The sequence below is a fragment of the Pelodiscus sinensis genome, chromosome 1 (genome assembly GCF_049634645.1).
Source record: "Pelodiscus sinensis isolate JC-2024 chromosome 1, ASM4963464v1, whole genome shotgun sequence".
Classification (NCBI taxonomy): Eukaryota; Metazoa; Chordata; order Testudines; family Trionychidae; genus Pelodiscus; species Pelodiscus sinensis.
Genome location: NC_134711.1, coordinates 191,897,324 through 191,921,127, shown reverse-complemented (window position 1 = coordinate 191,921,127; position 23,804 = coordinate 191,897,324). Strand labels below are relative to the sequence as shown.

Here is a 23,804-nt window from a genome sequence, read left to right as displayed (position 1 = left end):
CCCCCAGGCCAGACTATTGTGCAGTGTATTGAGAAGCCCTAAATTAGTTTGTAGTATTTGTTACTTTCTAAACCCTCCACTAACTGAAAGGAGACAAATTTCCTTCACCATTTATTGTCTTTTTCCTTGGTTAACCTTAAAGTTAAAATGTAGCGAGCCACTTTCCTTTAATTCTACTAAAGCTCTTGCTAAAGTATTGTATGAAGTACACATTCAGCAACTAGGATTTCCACTGATCCAGTCTGATCCCTTTGCTTTACACAGAAGGATTACATTTTTAGATGGGAATTATAGTTCAATAGGGGTGTATTTTTTCCTACTGTTGTAGAATCTGTTCACTGCTTCCTAGATGGGAATCTCAGCAATTATATGATACTGTCTACAAGAAGAATTATTCAAGCTCTAAAAATTATCACGCAGAAAATGAAGAACACTTAAAAGTAATTTCCAAAAAACCTGAGGTGCAGGAAGCCAGACCCGTCACAGAAAAGGGGCATTCAAGAGAAACTAAAAAGAGTCCTAAGGTTGAGAGAACTACTCACGTGATAGGTTTGGCTTCCTGGCAGGGGCGGATATAGGGCAGGGCAAACGGGGCGGCTGCCCCGGACCCCGCGCTTCAGAAAGCCCCGCGCATGCGCCGTGGCAAAGGGGGGGCCCCGCAAAACGGTCATCTGCCCCTGCTTCCTGCACCTCATGTTGGGTTGGAGCCATGTGGTCCAATCACTGAAACTGAACCTCTGTGCTGCAGTCAGTCCCCAATTCCCAATCATTTTAGTGTCACAAGTCCAACCCTGTTTTTGCTCTTTAATTAGCTTACCTTTAGGAGGCTGTGAAAGAATGCACTGGCAGTGACTTGGGAATAGCATCTTCAAAATAAAGCATAATTTATTCACTCTTCAAAAGGTAAAAGCATGTAGAGCAAAGGGTAAAAACAATAAAGGCCTTACACATAAATGTGTATTACTTACTCCTTTATAAGTTCACCTTAGCCAAGCTAACTCCCTTTCTATTTTTAATGCCCCGGCTGCTGGAGTCAGGTGACTAGACAACAATATTCATGTTTATTTTTTTTTTAAGTTTCTAGCCCTAACAGTTGTCCAAAATATACCTCAAAATGTGTCCCTAAATACTAAAAAAAAAAAAAAAAACCCTAATCAACCAACCAACCAAAAACCAGAAGGCAAAGAGAAGGAATCTACAATTTAAGAACTGCATTATTTTTAAAACCCAGCTCATTATTTTGGAAGATGTAATTTGTGATTTTTTTTAACATATGGATTGACAGTAATTAATTTAATCCACTTCATTCAGCTATGCTCATGTCTTGTTTATGTAAAAAGTCAAGCTCAGAACATTGTGCAGAAGCTTTTAAATAGAGAACTGTTTTCTAATGTAGGCAAGTCCTTAAAGTTGGCTCAGGAAAAGAAACTATACATGGCAATACAACAAACTGAGAAAGCTGTTGAGATACTTAACTTTCTTATAGATTCCAAATTTACTTCTACTGTGATGTGAAAACCTATGATGCAAAACCAACTCTACACTCTTAAAAATAAATATAATTATAGACATGTTGGTGAGGAATCGGGAGCCCATGATTCCTGGTTTCTCATGCCTGTGCTACCACCAACTCAATGTATGACCTTAAAAATAAGACACATGGTCACACTGAGTCTCAGTTTACTATGCTTGAGCAAGGTCTATAGGAATTTTTGTAAAATTTTCTACAGCACAATAGTCTTTGATGATAGGCATTTTACAAGTGTAAAAGTATTAACATAGCTTGTGTCAGAGTTTGTCTTGATATAGTACAGATACAGACTTCTTCATTACCACCTCTCAAATCCTTGCCTCTTCCTTCTAACACCTCAACTATATTACTCATATTTAGATCACTACAGTGTATGGTGGCATTATAAAGGATTAAGTTTTTAACGTGAATTTGCAAACTCTATTAAAGAAGTAGAATTCTCTCTATGGATTATTTTTTAAAGATACATTGTTAAGTAGTTAAGCCCAGAAATAAGATCAGTTTCATAATCATGGTAATTTGGAGGTAGCAAGTCTTGATTCTTAGGGCCAAATTCTCCTCTTTGTCCCCATGAGCAGAAAACCCCCCAACAGTAGAGGATATTTTATTTATTTATTTATTTATTTATTTATTTATTTCTCTCTCACTCTCACTCTCACTCTCACTCTCACTCTAAACCTCCATAGTCCCTGTGAAGCATTGTGCTGCTCTTTTTGGCATCAACCTTTCTCCAAATTGTAGGGGAACCCTTTTATAAGTAACTGAAGAACAAAATCAGCATTGAACTTGCATGGACTCCCTTATCATGATGGGAAAATCATACCAACATAAACCACAAAAATAGGCTTGAGTACCAGTGAAGACACCATGGGCTTAGGGCTTTTCCATTAGCCATGTTGTTCCCACAAGGACTTAGTATGAGTTCAGAAGCTGTCACAAATTGTCTAATTATTAATTTCTACTGATCAGTTTATCTAGAATTGCTCCTGTCAAGTTAGTTTTTTACTCGTGTTTTTCTAAATACAGGCAGTTCCCGGGTTACGTACAAGATAGGGACTGTAGGTTTGTTCTTAAGTTGAATCCGTATGTAAGTCGGAACTGGCGTCCAGCCGCTGCTGAAACTGACCAGCGGCTGACTACAGGAAGCCCGAGGCAGAGTTGCTCTGCCCCGGGCTTCCTGGAATCAGCCGCTGATCAGTTTCAACAGCGGCTGAATCTGGACGCCAGTTCCGACTTACATACGGATTCAACTTAAGAACCCCAGGCGTCCCCAAGTCAGCTGCTGCTGAAACTGATCAGCGGCTGATTCCAGGAAGCCCGGGGCAGAGCAACTCTGCTTCGAGCTTCCTGCGGGACCAACTGGCAGCGCCCCAGCTGCTCTACCACAGGCGTCTTGAGAAAAGCCTGGTCTGCTGGGGGTGGGAGGGGGGAGGGCGCACTAGCTGCGCCCCCGCCCCCAGCAGACCAGGGAGACGCGGGTGGCGGGACTGAGACGGAGCGGGCCCGGGTCCTCTGTGGCTTTGCTCCACGTCTACATGGTCTGCTGGGGAAGGGGGGGGCCAGCAGACCAGGGAGACGCGGAGCAGCTTTTCTTGCCCCTGGAGAACGTGGGCGGCGGGACCGCGGTGCGTCTGGGCAGTCCTGCTGCCCGCGTCCTCCAGGGCGAGAAAAGCCCCGTTCGTAAGTGCGGATCCGACATAAGTCGGATCCGCGTAAGCCGGGGACTGCCTGTACAGTAGCACACATGGAGATTTTACATTGGTTGCCTACTACAATAGATATTTAAAGTAACAAACTTTCCCCCGGAAGCAGATATTCACATTAAATAAAAACACATAGAACTGATGGCAAGTTTATAAATCAAAATCCAAGACAACAATATGCCAAATTGCTGCTTCAGATACTTGTTGCAGCCAAAAGATTAGAACGCAAAAGCTGCTAGTAGGCACAAGCCCCACGGAAAGACAGAACTTCACTAATGAAGTATGCTAACAAACATATGAGGACTGGGGAATGAGACGATGAAGCTCCTTAAAATTCTCCAAACTTGTGCAAATACAGTACAAAACCACACTGTGATAATCAAGAATATGATGGCCAATAAAACTTGATAATATGAATTTATCACAAAAGAACTCAACACATAACAAGTCTCAGGAAGGTCATGACACATGTAAAGATCAGATATTTACATGCAAAACAGGGCTATAAATCTAGTGAAAGAGATTAATCTTTTCAAATATTTCACATCCTGACCAGAAATACTTTGAAGTAACTCACCTGATTTCATTTTTGCATTTTGTTTCCTTCCGAGACCACAACCTGGAGGGGAGAGTGCACACTGAGGTGCAGGGGGCATTTATTTGAAAATTTCAGAGCCTCACAATGATTTAAATAAAAAAAATGAATAAGAGTTTGGGGCTAGAGTTTTTTTATGTAGCTTAAATCCATTTGTCAGTAGATGCTATTAAATCATTATGACAAATATATATAGCTAAATAAGTAATTCACTAATCAGGGAGAAATGTTTTAGAGCCTCATCTCAGTCCCCAATATGGAAATTCCCTTTGTTATCTGAGCAAAGTACTCTACCTTTTGCCTAGTAGGCTGGATCCCACAAGTTGTTTCTGTGGACGGGTGTACTCTTGCATTACACCATGTACTAAGCAGCAGTTCAGCTCCAGTCCTGAAAAGAGCTGCGCAGGGCCTCACAGCTGGGGTGGAGTACCATGGACTAACATAATGCTGTCCTTAGAGAGTGATATCTACATTTGCTCAAAAAGCAATTGGTTACCTGCTTATTCAGTTCAGCTAGCGAATAGGGTTTTCCCAACCCAAGCAAAGCAAAAGATCATTGATGGAATTAGGCAATAAACAGGTTAATCTCTCAAGATGCAAAGTTGGCACAGTGTCTGTGATCTGCAGTCTACTCAGTCAGCCCTTGTGTAACTGGGACATTTTATGGGATATGTAGCACCCAGAGAAGAGCTTTCAGAAATTACATTCTGGAAACCAAATATATGAGGAAACAAATAATTAGCTGAACTACTTCACCCCTGGCATTACTAGTCTATAGAACCACTCTCTTCAAGAGCAAATATATTTAAAAAACCACTTTCAGATACCAATAATCAGACCTCATTTATATCTAATCAGAAAAGTTTAAACAAACTCACTTGAACAAATAGCTGCACAACATCTCTTGTTTTTTACCTCAACAATCTCAAGGTTCAACCAAGACTCAGGCCTTTTACTTGCTAGATAACTACTGCTGCATACAGAGTTGTAATCTGTCCTGCAACCCAGATCTGGCCAGGCTGCAAGTCAAGAATTTTAGACCAAGAGTGAATAAGATGGCTCCTTCAGCAAGCCTTGCTAAAAACTGTTTTTTAAAGATAGTATTTGTACACACTCCTCCCACAATACAGCATGTATAACTATTGTAATACTAAGACATTTATATAAGTAAAAGGCTACATTTTGAGACTCTAGAGGTGGGAAATGAAAAAGTTCAAAATTCAACAATAATGTTAAGTATTCACACTGCACATATTTTTGTATTAAAGTACAATTAGAGCCATAACTAGTAATCCAAAATTTTAAATATTGCATTTCCTGTCTTTTGAATGTTTAACACTGTAAATACTATAGTCACATAAATGTTTGTGTTCCGTTTTCCTGAATATGTTTAATCAGCGGCAGCTTTAACACTAATATTTCGATAGATTCCACCGTGGATATCCACACTATAGTGCATAGTAGAAAGTAAATACAACTACAAGCATTCATAGAGAAATATCAACAAATACACTAATCAATATTAAGTATTTTAATTAAAATATAGTCCTGTGAACAACAGAATTCTGACTAGTGGAAACATTTAATTTAAAGCAGAGCGCAGATTTTAGTTTGTATCAAGAAATTCACATCAGTTGCCTCCACTGAAAAACTTTAAACTTGAGACATTTCAGTTTGTGACGTGGCCATTTATGTTTCAACTGAGAGAAGTCAGTCTTCTTCCAGCTAAAAATGGATATCATTTTCCTGTTAGAAACTGATGAATGGATTTTACTCAAGTTCTTTAAAAAGTAAGCTTTTGGCTTAGTCCAGCCCTTTGAAAGTTCTGAACCTCGGAAAGAAGGTGGTCAAAATGGAAGTCTAAGGCCTTGTTTTATGTATGGCTCCACTGCCAGCAGTCTCTATACTCCTCTTCCACAAAGCCTAGGAACGTATTTGCTGAGTGAGCCTCCTTCACTGGGGCAGCTTCCTTATCTACCCGCAGAGGTGGCAGAGTAAGACAGGGAAGAGGAAGTACCTTCTGTCCGTGACTTACCAGGCTGCCTCTGCAGGCTCCAACTCTATTCGCTCCCCACAATCACATTCCTTCCTACCACCACAACTCATATTAGGTAAGGAAGCTGACTGATGGAGGGGGCAGATTAGGAAACAATGTGATAGGCCTGTGGAGGGGGGGGGGGGGGGAATATGGGAGCCCTTAATTTGTGTTTGAAATTTTTTAGATTGCAATTCTTACGGTAGAGTTTCATATACACATATGTGACTCAGACACACACATTTATGAAGAAGCCAGTCTCAGCCTAAGGGTTCAAATTAGAAGGAAAGATGAACAGCGGTATGAGTAAAACAATGGATGTGGAAAATGATAAAGGGGTTACAAAAAGTCACCCCCTATGAAGAACAAATTCAGCCCTTTAACGCTATGATTTCCTATACCAGCCACGACATCCTTTTATCACCCATCTTCTTTCCAAGTGGTAAAGAGTAAATAGAGACTTGTGACACAATTTATGAGGAAAAAGAGTGATATAGAGGGAGTCACACACTAGTCAACACATCCAGTATAGGCAGCAGCCTATGAGAAGGTATGCAATGATACCAACATGTCTTATGAGCAAAAAATTAAACAGGTGGTATTAAATCTCACTTACCAGTACAAGTAATAGGCTAAAGCCAGCACAACCAGCGTAGCACAAATTCCAGATAGCAGACATACTCCTGATTGGTTTACCAACATCTTCCTTATTTACTTGTTTGTTTGTTTGGTTGGTTTTTTTTAAGAGAAAGGAAGAGGAAAACAACCAGAAAAACAAGATGACGTGTGTTTGCTAGAAGAACAAATCAGTCTTGGCAAGGAGGAGGGATTATGATGACAAAAGCAAATGGAGGTAAATCTGGAAGCACTGCAGTTGCTAAAAACTGCCTCCTCTGCAGCAGCAAAAGAAAGAGACAGACACTATCTCCAGTTGGTAAACCATGGTGCCAATAATTTAACTGAACTTAAAACAAAACACAAAACCTCTTGCCATAAGAAATAAAGATGTGATCTGAGTAAAGTGGACTAATAATAAAATAGGAAATGCCTTTCAGTAAAAATTACTGTCAGGTGCTCTTGCTGACATACCAAGCCTTTGCTGTAATCCAGTAATCGTCTTATAGCAAATTACCATGCTACAATCAGCTAGGCTCACTGGCACTGTATGGTGTGCATGTTCTCCACTGCTCTCTGGCACACAGGTTCAAATTGATGGAGGAGAATCCTAGAATTTAATAGAAATACCTTCTACCCACCTACCAAAACTTGTACTTTTTATCTTAATCAACAGTGAATCCATGTTTGAGAAGGCAAAACAATAGAAGGAGTGGGGGGGAAAGGTCTTCAATTTGTCAGTCAGCAAAGTAAGTGCCTAGGGCCTTGAAGGCTACAGTAACTGTGATGATGAGGTAAGTACATCATCATAGCTAGAGTACAGAACTGAATTTCAGTAACACTTGGGGAGCATGTTCTCACGGACTGAAGGAGAGCTGTGACTCTGCTCCAGAGTTCCTGAGTGATACGAAACTTGTGAGTAGACACTCTCCTTTCTCTTCTCCACACCAAATGAAGGTGTTAAATAGGAGCAAGGCAACACAAGGAAGACTGCTCCATGGCTGGGCACAGTCTAGCGGTTACTGATAAACAGGAAATTCATTTAGTGTCTACAGATAAGAGACAAGAAACTGCAAGGTCATTATAGTAGCAAGGAATACCATGTCAGTTAGATGTAGTTAAGGCTCAAAGGCCTGTGGCTGTTTCACACAATCTTGGTAGTTTAGGTAAATGAGTTCAGAACTGGAATACTGAATTAAGGCCTCCTCTATGCTAGGGATGTAATAGTGTAGCAGGTTAACCAGTAAGTGGATGCTTATCAGTTAATACTACCAGCCTTTCCCTCCCCGCCCCTCAGCCCCACAGCTCTGCGAGTAAATTTTTTAGGAGGCCGGCTCAGTCCCAGCTGGCACCAGGTCCTGGGAGCTACCCCCACTGTGTAAACTGGGATTGAGCCAAGCGACATGCAGTGCAGAGCCGCTTAACCAACAAAATATTTGTCAGCTACACGATTACCAGATTACACGCAATTTAACATCCCTACTCTATGCAATTTTTGTACCAGTACAACTATGTCAGTTAGAGGCCTGATTTTTACCCATACAATTAGACCAGTACCACCTCTGGTATGGATACAGTTACACGAGTATATATCTCCTTATACCGGTATAGGCAGTCCCCGGGTTACGTACAAGATAGGACTGTAGGTTTGTTCTTAAGTTGAATCTGTATGTAAGTCGGAACTGGCATCCAGATTCAGCCGCTGCTGAAACTGACCAGCGGCTGACTACAGGAAGCCCGAGGCAGAGTTGCTCTGCTCCGGGCTTCCTGGAATCAGCCGCTGATCAGTTTCAACAGGCTGAATCTGGATGCCAGTTCTTACATACAGATTCAACTTAAGAACCTCAGGCGTCCCCAAGTCAGCTGCTGCTGAAACTGATCAGCGGCTGATTCCAGGAAGCCTGGCGCAGAGCAACTCTGCCTCGGGCTTCCTGCATCAGTGCTGGTCAGTTTCAGCAGCGGCTGGCTTGGGGACGCCTGGGGCAGAGCAGCTGGGGTGCTGCTGGGTTGCTCCAGTAGCCGCTCCTCGGCGCTACTGGACCAACCCAGCAGCACCCAAGCTGCTCTGCCCCAGGCGTCCTGATTCAGCCGCTGCTGAAACTGACCAGCAGTGGCTGAATCAGGATGCCTGGGGCAGAGAAGCTGGGGTGCTGCCGGGTTGGTCCAGTAGCGCCCAGAGTGGCGCTACGGGTCCAACCGGCAGCACCCCAGCTGCTCTACCACAGGCGTCCGGAGAAAAGCCTGGTCTGCTGGGGAGGGGGTGCACTAGCTGCACCCCTCTCCCCCCAGCAGACCAGGGAGACGCGGGCAGCGGACCGAGACGCACCGCAGTCCCGCCGCCCAGGTCCTCCGCGGCTTTGCTCCGCATCTCCCTGGTCTGCTGGTCTCCAGCAGACCAGAGAGACGGGGAGCAAAGCCTCGGAGGACGCCGGCAGCAGCACAGCCGCGGCGCGTCTGGGCTGTCCCGCTGCCCGCGTGCTCCGTGGCTTTGCTCAGCGTCTCCCTGGTCTGCTGGGGGGAGCTTCCCCCCCAGCAGACCAGGGAGATGCGGAGCAGCTTTTCTCGCCCCGAGGACGCAGGCGGCGGGACCGCGGCGCATCTGGGCATCCTGCCGCTCCCGTCCTCCGGGGCGAGAAAAACCCCGTTCGTAACTGCGGATCCGACATAAGTCGGATCCGCGTAACTCGGGGTCTGCCTGTATATCCTCTTCTCAGATGGAAACAGTTAAAGTGGTATAACTTATGTGTACAGATCAAGCCTTAATGATTTAAGTATAATCTGAGGTATCAAAAAGAAACAGCGTTTAAACTGTGTGTACTTTAAATTGCGACTATACTGTACTGTAGACATGGACCCAAAACTAAATTCTCAGACCAAAATGCAGCAGCACTAGAGGAAGTTACTTGGGTAATGGTTAACACTTCAGAGAGCACCAGTTGTGCTATAATTACAGTCTAAAATATCTTAGATGTAGTTAAATTGGAAAGATACAATATAAATCAACCAACACCAAAAACAGAAAGGAGAGATTTACATACAAGGAAATTGACAATAATTGGGATTGGTTGAGAATCTGGTCACAAGGAAAACTTGCTAAAGATTTAATTTTATGTTAACTTAATTTAATAGAGCTAGCTGGGATAACCAGGAGTTGGGAACATAAATTTAAATTAAGAAAGAATGTGTGCAAGAAGAATTTTAAGAGGAACTAGGGGGCTGTGCCCCCTGCTCACTGCGCTCACCAATCCCCGCTCTCGCCAGCCGCTTTCACAGACAGAATCTGTTAATCTTGCACTGAGCCCAGCTGTACTTTCCATGGCCCCAAGTCACTCGCACCCTTTTCCATTCCTGCCCATCACACCCCAGGATGGGACCCTCTATTCAAAAGCTTTCGGTCCATCCCAGCCGCTCGCGCCCTTTGATCGCCAGCCAGTCCCCCCTGCCTGCATCTGCACCCTTCCCGCTCCTACCCCACCCACTAATAAAATAGTCTCTGGCCTACAGACCACTCCCCTCCTTCCATCCTTAGCCCCACCTCCATCCTCCATTCCTACACCCCCATTGCTATCCCCAGTATGCTCCCTTAATCCCCTTCCCCACCCTGCCCATCCCCCTTTCCATCCCTAGCCCCACCTCCATCCTCAATTCCTACATCCCATTGCCCTCTCAATTCCAAACTTCAACATCTTCTCTAACCCCCCTCCTCAACCCCCTCCTTCCATCCCTACACCCACCTCCATTCCTACACCAACCTATCCTCCCTAACCACTCCCCCTCTGCACCTCCACACTGCCCATCCCCCTGCCTCCATTCCTAAATCCCTCTCACCCCACCCCCTTACTGCACCACCCATCCCCACATACACACACACACACACACACACACACACACACACACTTATCCCCTTTCCTCGCTCCCTACACACATCCTGCCCCCTCCCAGAAACAGACAACCTAACCAGCAAAGAAATTGCACCAGAACCATATGCAGGATTTTGGGGGGGGGGGCTGATCCTGAGTGGCGCCCAGGCCCTGGATGGAATTGCTCCCTGCCCCCCGACACTGTTCAGGGATGGCAAAGCCGCCTGACAACCCGGCCTGGGCAGATTCCGCCTCCCGAGAGTCCTGCCCACTTGGCTCTGGCTGTGGCCTTTTGGGAGCAGAATCTGCCCAGGCTGGGCTGTCAGGTGGCTTTGCTGGTCCCCGAACAGTGTCTGGGGCAGGGAGGCTGTGGGAGGGCAGAGCCTGCGGGATGCCAGAGTGACATGATGACATCGCTCTGTTGTCTCGCAGGAAAAACTGTTTTTATAGATAGAGAGAGATTACTTGAGACAGATAGTAGTGACTAGGTGAAATGGACTTCCAGCTGAGGTGGAAATGTCAAGCAGCACGCCTGTATTTCAGCAAAAAGCAAGGGACTGATTTTCAGATGCTCAAGTATGCACACATTTAGCACTGACTCAAAATGTTCGTGTCCTTTGCTCACAATTGAATGCACACACAGATTCTGATGTGTGCAGTCAGTGTCTCTGCCTTCAATAACACCTACCTAACCCCTCTGGCACATAAGGCAAAGTTCTGTGTCATCATTTCAAACAGTTGAAAATCAGGTCCTATATGATAAGTTAAAGGGCACTGTGTTAGTGAATTGGATGCTTGGGAATAGCCAACCACACTTTTTGTGGGGCATAAAGGATTTTTTAGCAATTATGTTCCCCAACTTCACTATGAAGCTGGCTAAATGGTGTTTGCCTGGCAATAGGATAAAAAGTTAATTTTAAAAAGTAAGGCATTTAGTACAGGTTGCATGTCCCAAATCCAGGATTCTCTCAACCAGTAACATCCATGGTCCGGCACGACCATGGATGTTCCTGGATGAGAGAGCCCTGGGGCAGGAAGGCCAGCAGCTGGGAGCCCGGTGCAACCCTGCCAGTCTACTAGGAGCGGAGCCACAGCAGTCTGGGAGGAGAGCCATCGGAGCTGTCTTCCACCCGGCAGTGTGGCCTGGACCACAGTAGCCCAAGAGGAGAAGTCTGGCTGGACTGCAGCAGCCTGGGCAGGGTGGTGGCGGCAGTGGCAGTGTGATTGGGGCTGTCTGCCACCTAGCATTGGGGCCAGGTTTGCTGCCATGCCAGTCCAGAAGAGGAAGCTGTCCAGGGCCGCAACAGCCAAGCAGAATCAGCGCGGCTGGGGCCGCATGCCACGTGGCAGCAGGGTTGGGGCCGCAGTGGTCCATTCGGCAGTGGAGCCGAGGCTGGCCTTCAGACAGCCCAGCCGCGCTGCAGGAGTCAGCAGCAAGGAGGGGCAGCAGGCCAAGGGGCTGGTATCAGGGGACCTCCTCTGGTCTAGCAAATTCCCTCCTCTGGAACCAGTCAGGTCCCAAGGGTGCTGGGCAAGAGAGGTTCAACCTGTAGTACATATTTTGGAGATAAGACAGTCTGGCTGTTCCAGTCAGAGGGTGTATGGCCTGCTGCCCACACTACAATGCTTCATTAAGCAACTAAGGAACTTTACTCTCCACGACTGTCAGTCAATACCTTTCATGAGCACAAGATACTCATTTAAGAAAATGTACACACTGCTAAAACATGACAAGTTTCCAGACAGCTTCAGAATGTTGTAAACGAAAGCAAAACCAAAAAGATAGGCAACAGTTTTAAAGAAGCCTCATTAGAAGATTTTTCAAATTAGAAATGTACAATAATTGCCCACATTTGAAATTTGCTTTTACTATAGTAATGCCAAATAAGTCTATCTAAAATTATAAGTGTGAGTATTCAATCACTGAGTCTATAATACCAGCCCTTACATAACAAAAGCAGGAAACAAAAGAGTTAGATAATAGAACAGCTTTTAACACAGAATGCTTTTGTAGCAATTACTACGCAATAGTCCTTCTTCTAGAGTATATATTAATCAATGTTATATAACATATCATGTAACCAGTCTTAGTCGCTGACAATAAATACAAGTGGTGTCTGCCAGCTCCATGGCTTTGTTGAACTTCTCTCCCTGCCCAAAGCTCATGGATGTTTGACTTCTTTAGAGGTAAGGAGTATGTCTTTGTACTCAGAGAGGAAAAACACAAAAAAGAAAACTTGAAAGGTATAGCTGCATGTTTTAACAAATACAAATATAGTTCTAATAGAGTAGGGATGCTAAATTTTGTTTAATCAACCAGCTGATGGATTTTCCATTGACTAGTCAATTTGTCAATAAGCGGGGGAGCTGCAGCGGGGTTAGCTCCTGTCCCCGGGAGTTAATACATTTAAAAGGCAGAGCCACAGCGGGGTTAAGAGCCTGCCAGCTCTTCTTAATACATCTGAAAGGCTGGAGCAGCAGCAGGGTACCTGGCATGAGCCAGAAATCAGCTGTTCCAGGTCACGCTGGATCCCCCTGCTGCACTTCTGATTTTTAAATTAAGAGCTAGCAGGCTCTTAATACATTTTAAAAGCAGAGGCGCAGCATCTGTGACAAGCGCAAGCTGGGAATCAGCTGATTCCTGGCTCGCGCCCAGGCCTCCGCTGACCCCCTGCCTCCCTGGTTTTTAAGCCAGTTCTCCCCAGCAACAGCTCCTGAAACCCTCCTTGTTGCCTCAGAGAGGCAGCAAGAGGTGGGGGGAAGTGACTAGTTGAATAGCAAAAAGCTTATCGGATGGTCAACTAGTCAGCTAGTCACTTACATCCCTAAATCAGGACTAGGGGGAGGGAAAGAGGGGAAAGTAAATCTGAGTTCTCCTCCCAATTTTTCCTTAGACATTCCCAGTGAACTTAGGAAAGACTCGGTGCACAGTTCTTCTGTATGTAAACTAGGAATGCAAAAATCCAAACCTTGATGTCTGTAATCAATGGATAGTATTATAGAAGGACGATACATTTCACTTTATGGATGGAGGAAATATGCAAACCCAACCATTCAGCATTAAAAAAAAGCAATCCCAGAGGAGAGCTCTCAACATGCAAATTTGCTTGAAGGACAGATTCTGACTTGTGTTAAATGAAGTTTCTACATACACCTACCTAGATTCAAAGGACTCCTTTGAAGTATTGCATGCTAACTGGAAGGAAATTAAAAAGTTGTCTATCAAGAAATACTGAGCTTCATTAAATTTTTAGGTACAATGAGATCTCATCTAGAAAAAGGACTAAAGCTTATTCCAGGTCTACAATTTTTCTTTAAAACTTCCCACTGTTGTACTGTACTATGACTGGTGCTGCTCCATTGGTACCAACAATGGTGAGTGTGTGCTTATGCTTATAGACTGGCAGCAGGCATTTTACCACTTATCCGTGAGACAGCCTCCCCCTGCACTGCAGCAGCACGGGGTGGTGGGGACAGGCAGCTCCCCCCAAGCCCTGACTCCTAGCACCCCCACCCCTCCACTGCCTCCGTGGGATGCAGCAGGAGGAAGGGCAGGCAGTGCTGGAGCTGGCACATGCAGAGGGCTGGCTTAAAAAACAGCTCCCATCTGGCCCCCCCCTCCAGTGCTGCTGCCTTTGATAGAGAGGCAGCAGTGTGGGCGGCAGGCAGTTCCACGAGAGCCGATACGTGTGGGGAGCTGGCTTGAAAACTAGTACCAGCTCCCACCTGCCCACTTACCCGCCTATTAGAGTTAATGGGGAATTGGCTTTTAAGCTCCTGCGGCCTCGGATATAGAGGCAGCGGGGAGAGGTAGGGGAGAAATGCATGTAGTCAACAGGATTAACTGATAAGACCAGGCTTATCAGTTATTTGTGTCGTCAACTACACATTGACATTCCTAATACCAACCATGAACTTACGTTTAAAATGGCAACATGCATTTCCTAACACCTTCCATATCAGCATGCTACCCCGAAAAACCAACAGGCAAATCAAGGAAGGACAATGGAAGAGGGCCTTCCCTGACAGTGTTTAGGTCACATTAGAACCAGAGATGTTATGAAAAATGAAAAGAGTGTACACCTTACTTAACTTATAGGGCCTGCTTTAAGTTTTTACCTTATTTAGCACCACTGCTGCTCGGACCTTAAAAAGGTCTTGAAAACAGACATGAATCTTTGTAAAAAGAAAGTTGAGTAAAGGCAGAGGTACTCTTTTGTGACAGTTCACTTCTATCATTGGGGGGCAAACAGAAAGGTAAAAGACCAAGTGGAGAGTGGTACAAGCAATCAAAGGTTGCAGGGGAGAACAATACTCATCACAGTGGACTATTGTTAGGCTAAACTCATAAGGCACTTTGAGAAGGAAGTGCAAATGTGCAAAATATTATTACAATGGCCCCGTGCTTATCAACTTCTTCAATATCAACCATCTGACTATCAATATGGGTCCATTTGCCATTTTTATTTGAAAGTTCTGACCTCAGTAATTCATCATCCAAGTGCTAAGATGCAAGAGTGACAGCTGTGATGTAAAATGTGCATGAGACACAAAGATTGCTCTGTCACATACACAGGCGTAAGACAGGAAGTCAGGGGAATTATAGCAGTGACAAGAATGGAAGGAAGAGAAGAGAAATATTTTATAAAAGTCACATACAAAAGTACATACATTTTAATACCTTGCGGAACTCATTTCCTCTGCCATTCATTTGCCTTTTCAAAGCTGTGCTCAATAGTTCTTGCTACCAGGGAGGTTGTGCCCCTAGTACAGCAAATGCTACCATTCTATCCAATTCAAAATGCTTCTTTCAAAATTATCAGTAGGTGTAGTTCAAGTTCAGCAGGCTCTCTTTCAAATCCAGACAGCCAGCAAGGAGTAATTATTTCAGTTTAGAAGTCAAACCGACTCACTGTCCCGTTCTTTTACTTCGTTTTTAACTCATGACACACACTTTTTTTTATTCCCCTCAAGTAGTGAAAAGGTTCCAAAGCTTCTCTTTTACAGTAACCATGAAGCCTTTCCAATTCACTGTCAGCTCACTAATAAGATTATCTTTTAGACCAGAGTGCCTTAACTTCCACAGAAATTTAACAGAAACACAAGAGAAATCCCTATGGGGAGGGGGGGGGGGGGGAGGAGAAGGGAATCACAAAAAACCTGCTTCTACATTATCTTTCTATAACATTTGTTTGTGATGAACACGCTCTGTCACAAGAGACCTCTTCGTTCATCATTAAAAAAAACCTGCAAGTGAGAAACTATGTTGACTGGAGCAGCTCTCCCACTGACTGACATACTGCTCTGCGCATGAGGGTTATTCATATCTGTCAGCAACGTATACTATAGTGCAGTGTTTCTCAACCTGTGGTACAAGTACCTGTAGAGGTACTCGAGAGAGGTCTGAGGGGTACACAACAGCTGAAATTTGGAGAAAACTGAATTTTAGTTTTAAGTTTTACAGCACTTTATTATTTTTGTACTTTTTACACCCTAAAATTTCATTGCCCACCCAAACTACCATTAAGTTGTTTAAACAAATGTGTTGCAATGGTAGAAGAAAAATTGTGTGCCTGAAAACTATAGTTACTGGGGGTACTTTTTTTTTTTTAAAGGGGTACTTTATAAAAAAAAAAAAAAAGGTTGAGAAACACTGCTATAGTGCAGACATAGATCCAGTCTGAATCAGTATATGCAATTCCCTGCCCTCCCACAAGGGGTGGAACATCTCCCGAACTGCTTATTTAGCCTAGGACAGGGCTACTCAACTTTATAATTGTGGCCCCCTGGGGCTTCTACTTACAGCACATGCCGAGGGCCGCAACTTAAGTGTGGTTGCATATGCATGCAAATATACGCAAATCGCTTCTTTCACACTGACGGGCCTGAATACAAAGATTAAGGCAAGACTACACAACACGCAGCCCCCATTTAAGTCAGTTCTGCTGCTATTAATAAAATGCAATATTTACCTGATTTCCACCCATATGACAGCACTTTTAATGAGAAATGACAGTTCAGGAATTTAACTGCTAAAATGCATATCAACAGAAGACTTCTTTTTCACTTTGGCTCCCACCCGCGGGTCCATGTGTTGAGCCCTGCATAAACCCAAACTGCACCCGCGGGCCGCAAACAAACGGGTGGCAGGCCGCATGTTGAGTAGCCCTGGCCTAGATTTGCAGAAATTCCTTTCCCAACTCACCCACCCACCCACATGAATTTTAGTTCCCGTAGAAAGTTCTATAACCCTCCTCTATGGACAAAGCACTACCCCTAACTCATGAAGAGATTAAAAACATTTATAGATACTAAAAACGATGTACAGTCCCTTTACCCATAGTGTCTGGTGTATTGTTTGACATTTCTATGTGATCAAGATCTCACCTCTGTCACAGCTGCAATTAAACATAACAACATTAAACATCTATTTTCTGTAAACAGATTTCCATTTACTCACATGAATCTTAAAGGAATAGGGTGACCAGCTAATAGAATTATTTATCTGTTTCGTGCTTCACCTCACTTTCCCATTTGTTATTACAGTAACATGCCTCGGCAACTACAGTAATTCCTTACACAAAAAAGTAATACCAAAGATGAATTGGCTGTGTTTAATTTAATGGAGAACCTGGACCGCCACAGAAAAAACTGCAAGCCAAGCAGAATCAGCACTGTACAACGTGCCAGGCCTCCACAGACCACCTAGCAACTGCCCCACAGACCCGTTTGAGAATGAATTCCTTAGAGTAGTCTCTGGAGACAGAGCAGACTAACTTGGGAACCTCAGCTGGGAGGCATGAGGAGGAAGAAAACTAAAATAAAGTGAAGGGGGGAAGAAGAGGGAAGGCATTCTGTTGGGAGACTGATTACCACCTGGCAGACTGAAAACAAATCCGCAAGATCTGTACCAGCAATACTCTGAGGTTACATCTAGACTGCAGGTGGGGGGTTTCAGAAAAAGATAGGCAAATTGCAGTTGGCCTATCTTTATCCGCTTTTTTTCGGAAGAAGCTTTTCCGAAATTTGGCCCATCTACATGGTTTCAGAAAAACCGCCCTCTTTTGGAACATCCCTTATACCTTTCACTGAGAGGTATGCAGGAATGCCGAAAGAACGTGCCTGCTTTTTCAGAAACTGTTCAGAAAAAGCAGACGCGCTCCCTGGACGCAGCAGAGTTTTTCCAGGATACCTCCTGGAAAATCTCTGCAGTCTAGACATAGCCGAACTGTCAATAAAAGGAAAAAAAGGGAAAACAATTCCCTCCCAAATCAGCCTGGATTTCGTGGGTGCAAAACGCAGAGAAGTCTCTGGATCAGTTCAGTGGAGACAAAATTGTCAGTGTATTTCATACTTTGACAGCCTCATCTCAAGAAAAGGTGCTGGGCACTGGCACCTCCCTTTGCAGTGGAGGATGTTCAATGGCGCTCAGGACTTCCCTAGAAGTAAGATGGCTAGAAAACTGTTCTATAAAACAGAGAAGCACAACCAGTCTGAACCAGTCGGTCATTTACTGTGTGTGAAAAATGAGCGTAACTTGCACAGCAATAGGGCAGAAAAGTAGATGTAGGGTAAAAGAGCCCTCATAAGGATTCTGACTGGCATTATACACTGCTCTAGTGTTTTTTTAACCAGTGGTATGAGTACCCTTAGGGGTACTAGAGAGAAGTCTGAGGGTGTACATCAACAACTGAAATTTGGAGAAAACTGAATCTTTGTTTTAAGTTTTACAGTACTTCCTTATTTTTGTACTTTTTACACCCAAACATTTCATTGCCCACCCGGCTACAATTAAGTTGCTCAAACAAATACGTTGCAATGGTAGGAAAAAAATGGTGTGTCTGAAAACTGTAGGTACCAGGGGTACTTATAATTTTTTTAAAAAGGATACTTTATAAAAAAAAGTTTGAGAAACACTGCACTACACCATCTCCAACATAACCAGAAATATGCTCAGTCCAGAAACAAACTAGCATCCCTCATCTGGAGGTGTGTTTCTTACACCACTGACTCAATTTGGTCCCCTATAGAATATCAGTTTGGTATACATTACATTTTCCAAATTCACTGAATGTCATGTTAGCGTAAGTTATACTACTTGTGTTTTCTGACCAGTTTAAACCTAATAGCACAGAAAATTACAGAAGAGTCAAATGCGTATTGCTGAAGCTGAACTATTTAGAAATGTAACTGAAATGCTGCTTGTTCAGTGTATACACAAGTGCTCTCTTCAATTTCTTCCAGCTCTTCATACAAGTACAGGTTGAACCTCCCAAATCCAGGACTCTCTGGTCAACGACATCCATGGTTGTCAGAGCCATGGATGTTACTGGACCAAAGAGCCGAGGAGGAAGTGGAAGCAACACGGCCTCAGGAGACATGCCTGTGCCCGGTGGCATTTGAGGAGCCCCTGCCCTGGCCAGGCAATCCTTGGCATTAGCAGGGCCAGGTGATTGGGGAGTTCTGGCCCCAGCTGGGGAACCCCTGGCTACAATGGGGCTGCCTGCAGCCAGGCAGCCCCAGCCAGAAATCCTGGCAAACCTCCGGTGGGAGCAGGGCCGGGGTAACTGGACAGCCTCTGCCAGGGAACAGCCCCTGGCTCAAGTGGGGCTGACAGCCGGAATACCCAGTGGCAGCGCGGCCGGGCACCCCATCTGGGGAACCCCTGGCAGCAACAGGGCTGGCAGCCACGTGGCCCCAGCCAGGAACTCCAGGGAACACCCTGTGGCACCAGAGCCAGCAGTGGCCACGTAGTCCCCATTGGGAACCCCAGGAGACCATGGGGCAGCAGGGTGAGGAGCTGTGCCAGAGGCAAGGCAGGGAGCCTCAAGGAGAGGAGCCCAGGAGTGGTGCAGCCAGCAGGGGAGCACTGACCCTCCCCCCCTCCCCGCCCCCGGTCCAGCAAACTCCCTGGTCTGGGACAGTTCAGGTCCTGAGCGTGCCAAACCAGGGAGGTCCAACCTATACTTCAATGTAGGACCAAATGAAGTATGATTTCATTAAACAAACAGATAGGAAAAGTCCGTTGTTCTGGTATAGAAAAAAAAAAAAACTACATACCTCCTGGATGCTTTTTCTGCCAGGGAGTGTGGATGTGTCTCAGAGACACACACATGACTAGATATCCTTAGTAAGATATCTAGTCATGTCTACATGGAGGAGAGGGGGCAAGGAATGAAAATATAAGCACGGCAGCAAGTCTCAAACCCCACGTCAATTGACTCGGGCTTGCAAGGTTCAGGCTATAGGGCTAAAAAAAAAATAGGAGAGGAGATGTTTAGGCTCCGGCTGGACTCTGGGCTCAGAGATCTTGCAAGAGGGGGCTGTCTGGGGGCTAGGGCTCCAGCCTGAGCTCCAACATCTACAACTACTATTTGTAGCCCCATACCACAAAACCCAGTCAGTTGACTCAATCTTTGAGACTTGCTGCTGACATTTTGTTTTGGTTTTTTCAGTGTAAATGTTCCTTAAAAGGCATGCTTCAACTCCAACAGAAGGTATGGGCTGATTATCAAAGTTACTGGATGAGTTGGCAGGCTTTAGTTATCCAGGAAGTCACAGTGATCCCTTCTGGCTTGAAAAAAAAAAAAAAAAAACCAAAAAACTATGAACGTATACTTGATTCTGTCACTAAAATTAGTGGCCCTCCAGCATGTCTGTTGTATACCCCCCTTTTCTCAGTTTAAAAGTTGGAAACAAAACACTTTTTCCCTCTGAAATTTCCAAGGTTGTCTTTCAAGGGCAAACTACGGGTGTATGTGGACTGAAATATATTTTATAAATACAACTAGGAAGTACATCAGTAATTCAGGAACATAACTACATACCTCCTGTCTGCTTTTTATAGTTACTGTAAAGCTTAGTTTATTTTCTGAAATTCAACTAGAGCACAAGTCACTCTACAAAAAGTTCACGAGCAGAAAAACGCAACTGAAACAATTACTAATCTTTCCAAGCCTTAGAGCCATCCACGGGTGCCAGTTAGACAATCTGATAAAAAGCCTCTTGTAATCAATAGTTAACTGAAACCATTACAAATTATTTAGGGCAAGTAGCCGACTATGTTTACACAGGCTCTTTGAAAGTCATTTCCAGCAGAGATCAGAAGTACAGGATCAGTGAGCATTTTCAAGGATTCAGCTTCCACTTGTTTTGTTTCTCCTGAACAGTAGCTCTTTTATGAAATGGTTGAGAGGGAAATGCCCTAGAATGTCTGTACACTCAAGGGCTGAGCAAGCTAACACTTAGGAACACTTGAAACAACCCACCCTCATGGGAACTAGGGATGTCAAGGTGTGGTTGACTACATGATTAACCGATAAGCCTGGGCTAATCAGTTAATCCTATTGACCACATGCATTCCCTCCCTCACTGCCTCTGTATCAGAGGCAGAAGTGGGGAGGCAGGAGCTGGTGCCCATGGAGCACTGGATCCCGCAATGCCACCTGCCCTCCCCACTTCTCCAATAGAGAGGCAGCAGTGTGGAGGATGAGGGGGGCAGATGGGAGCCAATATACATGGGAAGCCAGCTTTCAAGTCAGCTGCCCAAGCATACGGACTCCTGTGGAGCTGCTTGCTGCCCCCACACTACTACCTCCATCAGAAACAGCAGTGAGGGGGGAGAGGGACAGGGGAGGCTGCTCCATGGATGCCAGCGCAGCCTGTCCTGGGATCAGCTGTGAAGTTGCCACCTTGAAGTACCTCTTCCCCCCACCCCTTTGCTGCCTCTGTCTCATAGAGGCAGCAAAGGCGGGGGGGGGGGGGGGGAGAGAATTGACTAGTCGACTAGTTGACATCACTATCTGATAAGCAAATGCTTATCGAATAGTCAACTAGTCTTTAACATCCTTGATATGGACTTGTCTGTATCAGAATTTCTTATATGGTACTATTTCTACTCCCTTGTGAACAGGCAGAGATTAGGTTTTGTGGCAGTTATAAAGTACTATACACCCTGAAAAAATTGGGGGCTTATAAAATCATTATTAGAGACAGTTATTTCTCGCTGGAGCCATTGCAACTTCAAAACAGTGATGGCAGAGTGAAAAATTGCTCTAAAACATAAAACTGTAGAAAATGAAATTAGTAAATGATGTTTACCAATCACTCTCTTACAATTCAAACATTTCTTTGCCCACACCCACTTTCTGAATGTATTAATACTAGCTCAACACTGTTCCTAATGAACATCACAATAAGTAGATAGCTAGAAGCGATATGATGAAAAAATTGGTACATACTGTACTTTTCTACTTTATTTTCATCTCTCTGCCAAAAATAGTCTATTTTATCAGTAATTAAATTCCAAAACACTGGACATTCTTAGTAAAATTTATTGAAAACATCTTGACTTTTAAAATATATTTCATGTTTGAATTTCACTTTGAACTACAAGCAGAATAAATTTATCCAAAATTTGAGACACAAAGTGGGTGAAGTAATACTTTTTTATTAGACCAACTTCTGTGTTGAGACACAAATTTTCGAATCACACACTGCTCTTCAGATCTGGGAAAGGTACTGAGCATCACAGCTAAATGCCAGTTGGAACAGATTGTTTAGCATAAGCAGTTTTGTTCACATCTGTTCTGAGGGCCACTTAAGATAGAGTTAATCAATTAACACCCCTTCAGTAACAGGATAAAAAGACAGGGTTTGGGGTTCAGATCAGATAAGACACAATCAAATGAAAAAGAGTCTAACACATCAAGAAATGGCAAACAGATAAATAGTGACAAATTACTGAAGTGCTTATACACAAATGCTAGAAGTCTAAGTAGTAAAAGGGGTGAATTAGAGTGCCCAGTTTTAAAGGAGGATATTGATATAATAGGCATCACAGAAACTTTGTGGAATGAGGACAATCAATGGGACACAGTCATACCAGGGTACAAAATATATCGGAAGAACAGAACAGGTTGTGCTGGTAGGGGAGTGGCACTATACGTGAAAGAAAATGTAGCATCAAATGAAGTAAAAATCTTAAATGAACCAAAGTGTTCCATAGAATCTCTATGGATAGTGATTCCATGCTCCAATAATAAGAATAGAGCAGTAGGGATATATTATCCACCACCTGATCAGGACAGTGATAGTGACTATGAAATGCTAAGGGAGATTAGAGAGGCTATCAAATTAAAAAACCCGATAATAGTGGGGGATTTCAACTATCCCCATATTGACTGGGTACTTGTCTCCTCAGGACGGGATGCTGAGATAAAATTTATTGATACCTTAAATGACTGCTTCTTGGAGCAACTGGTTCTGGAACCCACAAGGGCTATTCTTGATTTAGACCTACCTTAAATGACTGCTTCTTGGAGCAACTGGTTCTGGAACCCACAAGGGCTATTCTTGATTTAGACCTACCTTAAATGACTGCTTCTTGGAGCAACTGGTTCTGGAACCCACAAGGGCTATTCTTGATTTAGACCTAAGTTGAGCACAGGATCTGGTTCAAGATGTAAATATAACTGGACCACTTGGAAATAGTGGCCATAATGTAATAAAATTTAACATCCCTGTGGTGGGAAGAACACCTCAGCAGCCCAACACTGTGGCATTTAATTTCAGAAACGGGAACTACACAAAAATGAGGAAGTTAGTTAAACAGAAATTAAAAGGTACAGTGAAAAAAGTAAAATCTCTGCAAGCTGCATGGAAATTTTTCAAAGACACCATAATAGAGGCCCAACTTAAATGTATGCCCCCAAATTAAAAAACAAACACAGTTAAGAGAACAAAAAAGTGCCACTGTGGCTTGGCTTAACCAGGTAAAAGAAGCAGTGACAGATAAAAAGATATCTTTTAAAAAGTGGAAGTCAAATCCTAGTGAGGAAAATAGAAAGGAACATAAACTTTGTCAAATTAAGTGTTAAAATATAAGAAAAGCCAAAAAGGAGTTTGAAGAACAGCTAGCCAAAAACTCAAAGTAATAGTAAAATGTTTTTTAAGTACATGAGAAGCAGGAAGCCGGCTAAACAACCAGTGGGGTCCTTGGACGATCGAGATGCTAAAGGAGCACTCAAAGATGATAAAGTCATAGTGGAGAAGCTAAATGAATTCTTTGCTTCAGTCTTCACAGCTGAGGATATTGGGGAGATTCCCAAACCTGAGCCATTCTTTTTAGGTAGCAAATCTGAGGAACTGTTCCAGATTGAGGTGTCAGAGGAAGTTTTGGAACAAATTGATAAACTTAACAACAAGTCACTGGGACCAGATGGCATTCACACAAGAGTTCTGAAAGAACTCAAATGGAAAATTGCAGAACTATTAACTGCAGTTTGTAACCTATCCTTTAAATTGGCTTCTGTACCTAATGATTACAAGACAGCTAACGTGATGCCAATATTTAAAAAGGTGTTTTTTTCACACCTTTGACCCGTGCTCCCTCTAATTTTTTATATCCATGTGCAGAATGTATTTTGTTATGTGCATCTATATGGAGAGGATGTGCAGATCACCT

General features: G+C 43.9%; 1 protein-coding gene across 5 annotated transcripts in view; it reads right to left on the bottom strand.

The window, feature by feature from the left end:
• AGPAT3 (1-acylglycerol-3-phosphate O-acyltransferase 3) overlaps positions 1–23,804 on the bottom strand; it is a 140,355-nt gene that overhangs the window by 64,774 nt on the left and 51,777 nt on the right. Inside the window, exon 1 of one of the 5 annotated variants that reach the window (XM_006137885.4) lies at positions 4,124–4,871. The exons of the other annotated variants lie outside the window; for them this stretch is intronic. The gene's annotated coding sequence lies outside the window, so the exon portion shown is untranslated. Of the gene's footprint in view, positions 1–4,123; positions 4,872–23,804 lie in introns of those variants that run through there. 5 annotated transcript variants of the gene reach the window in all.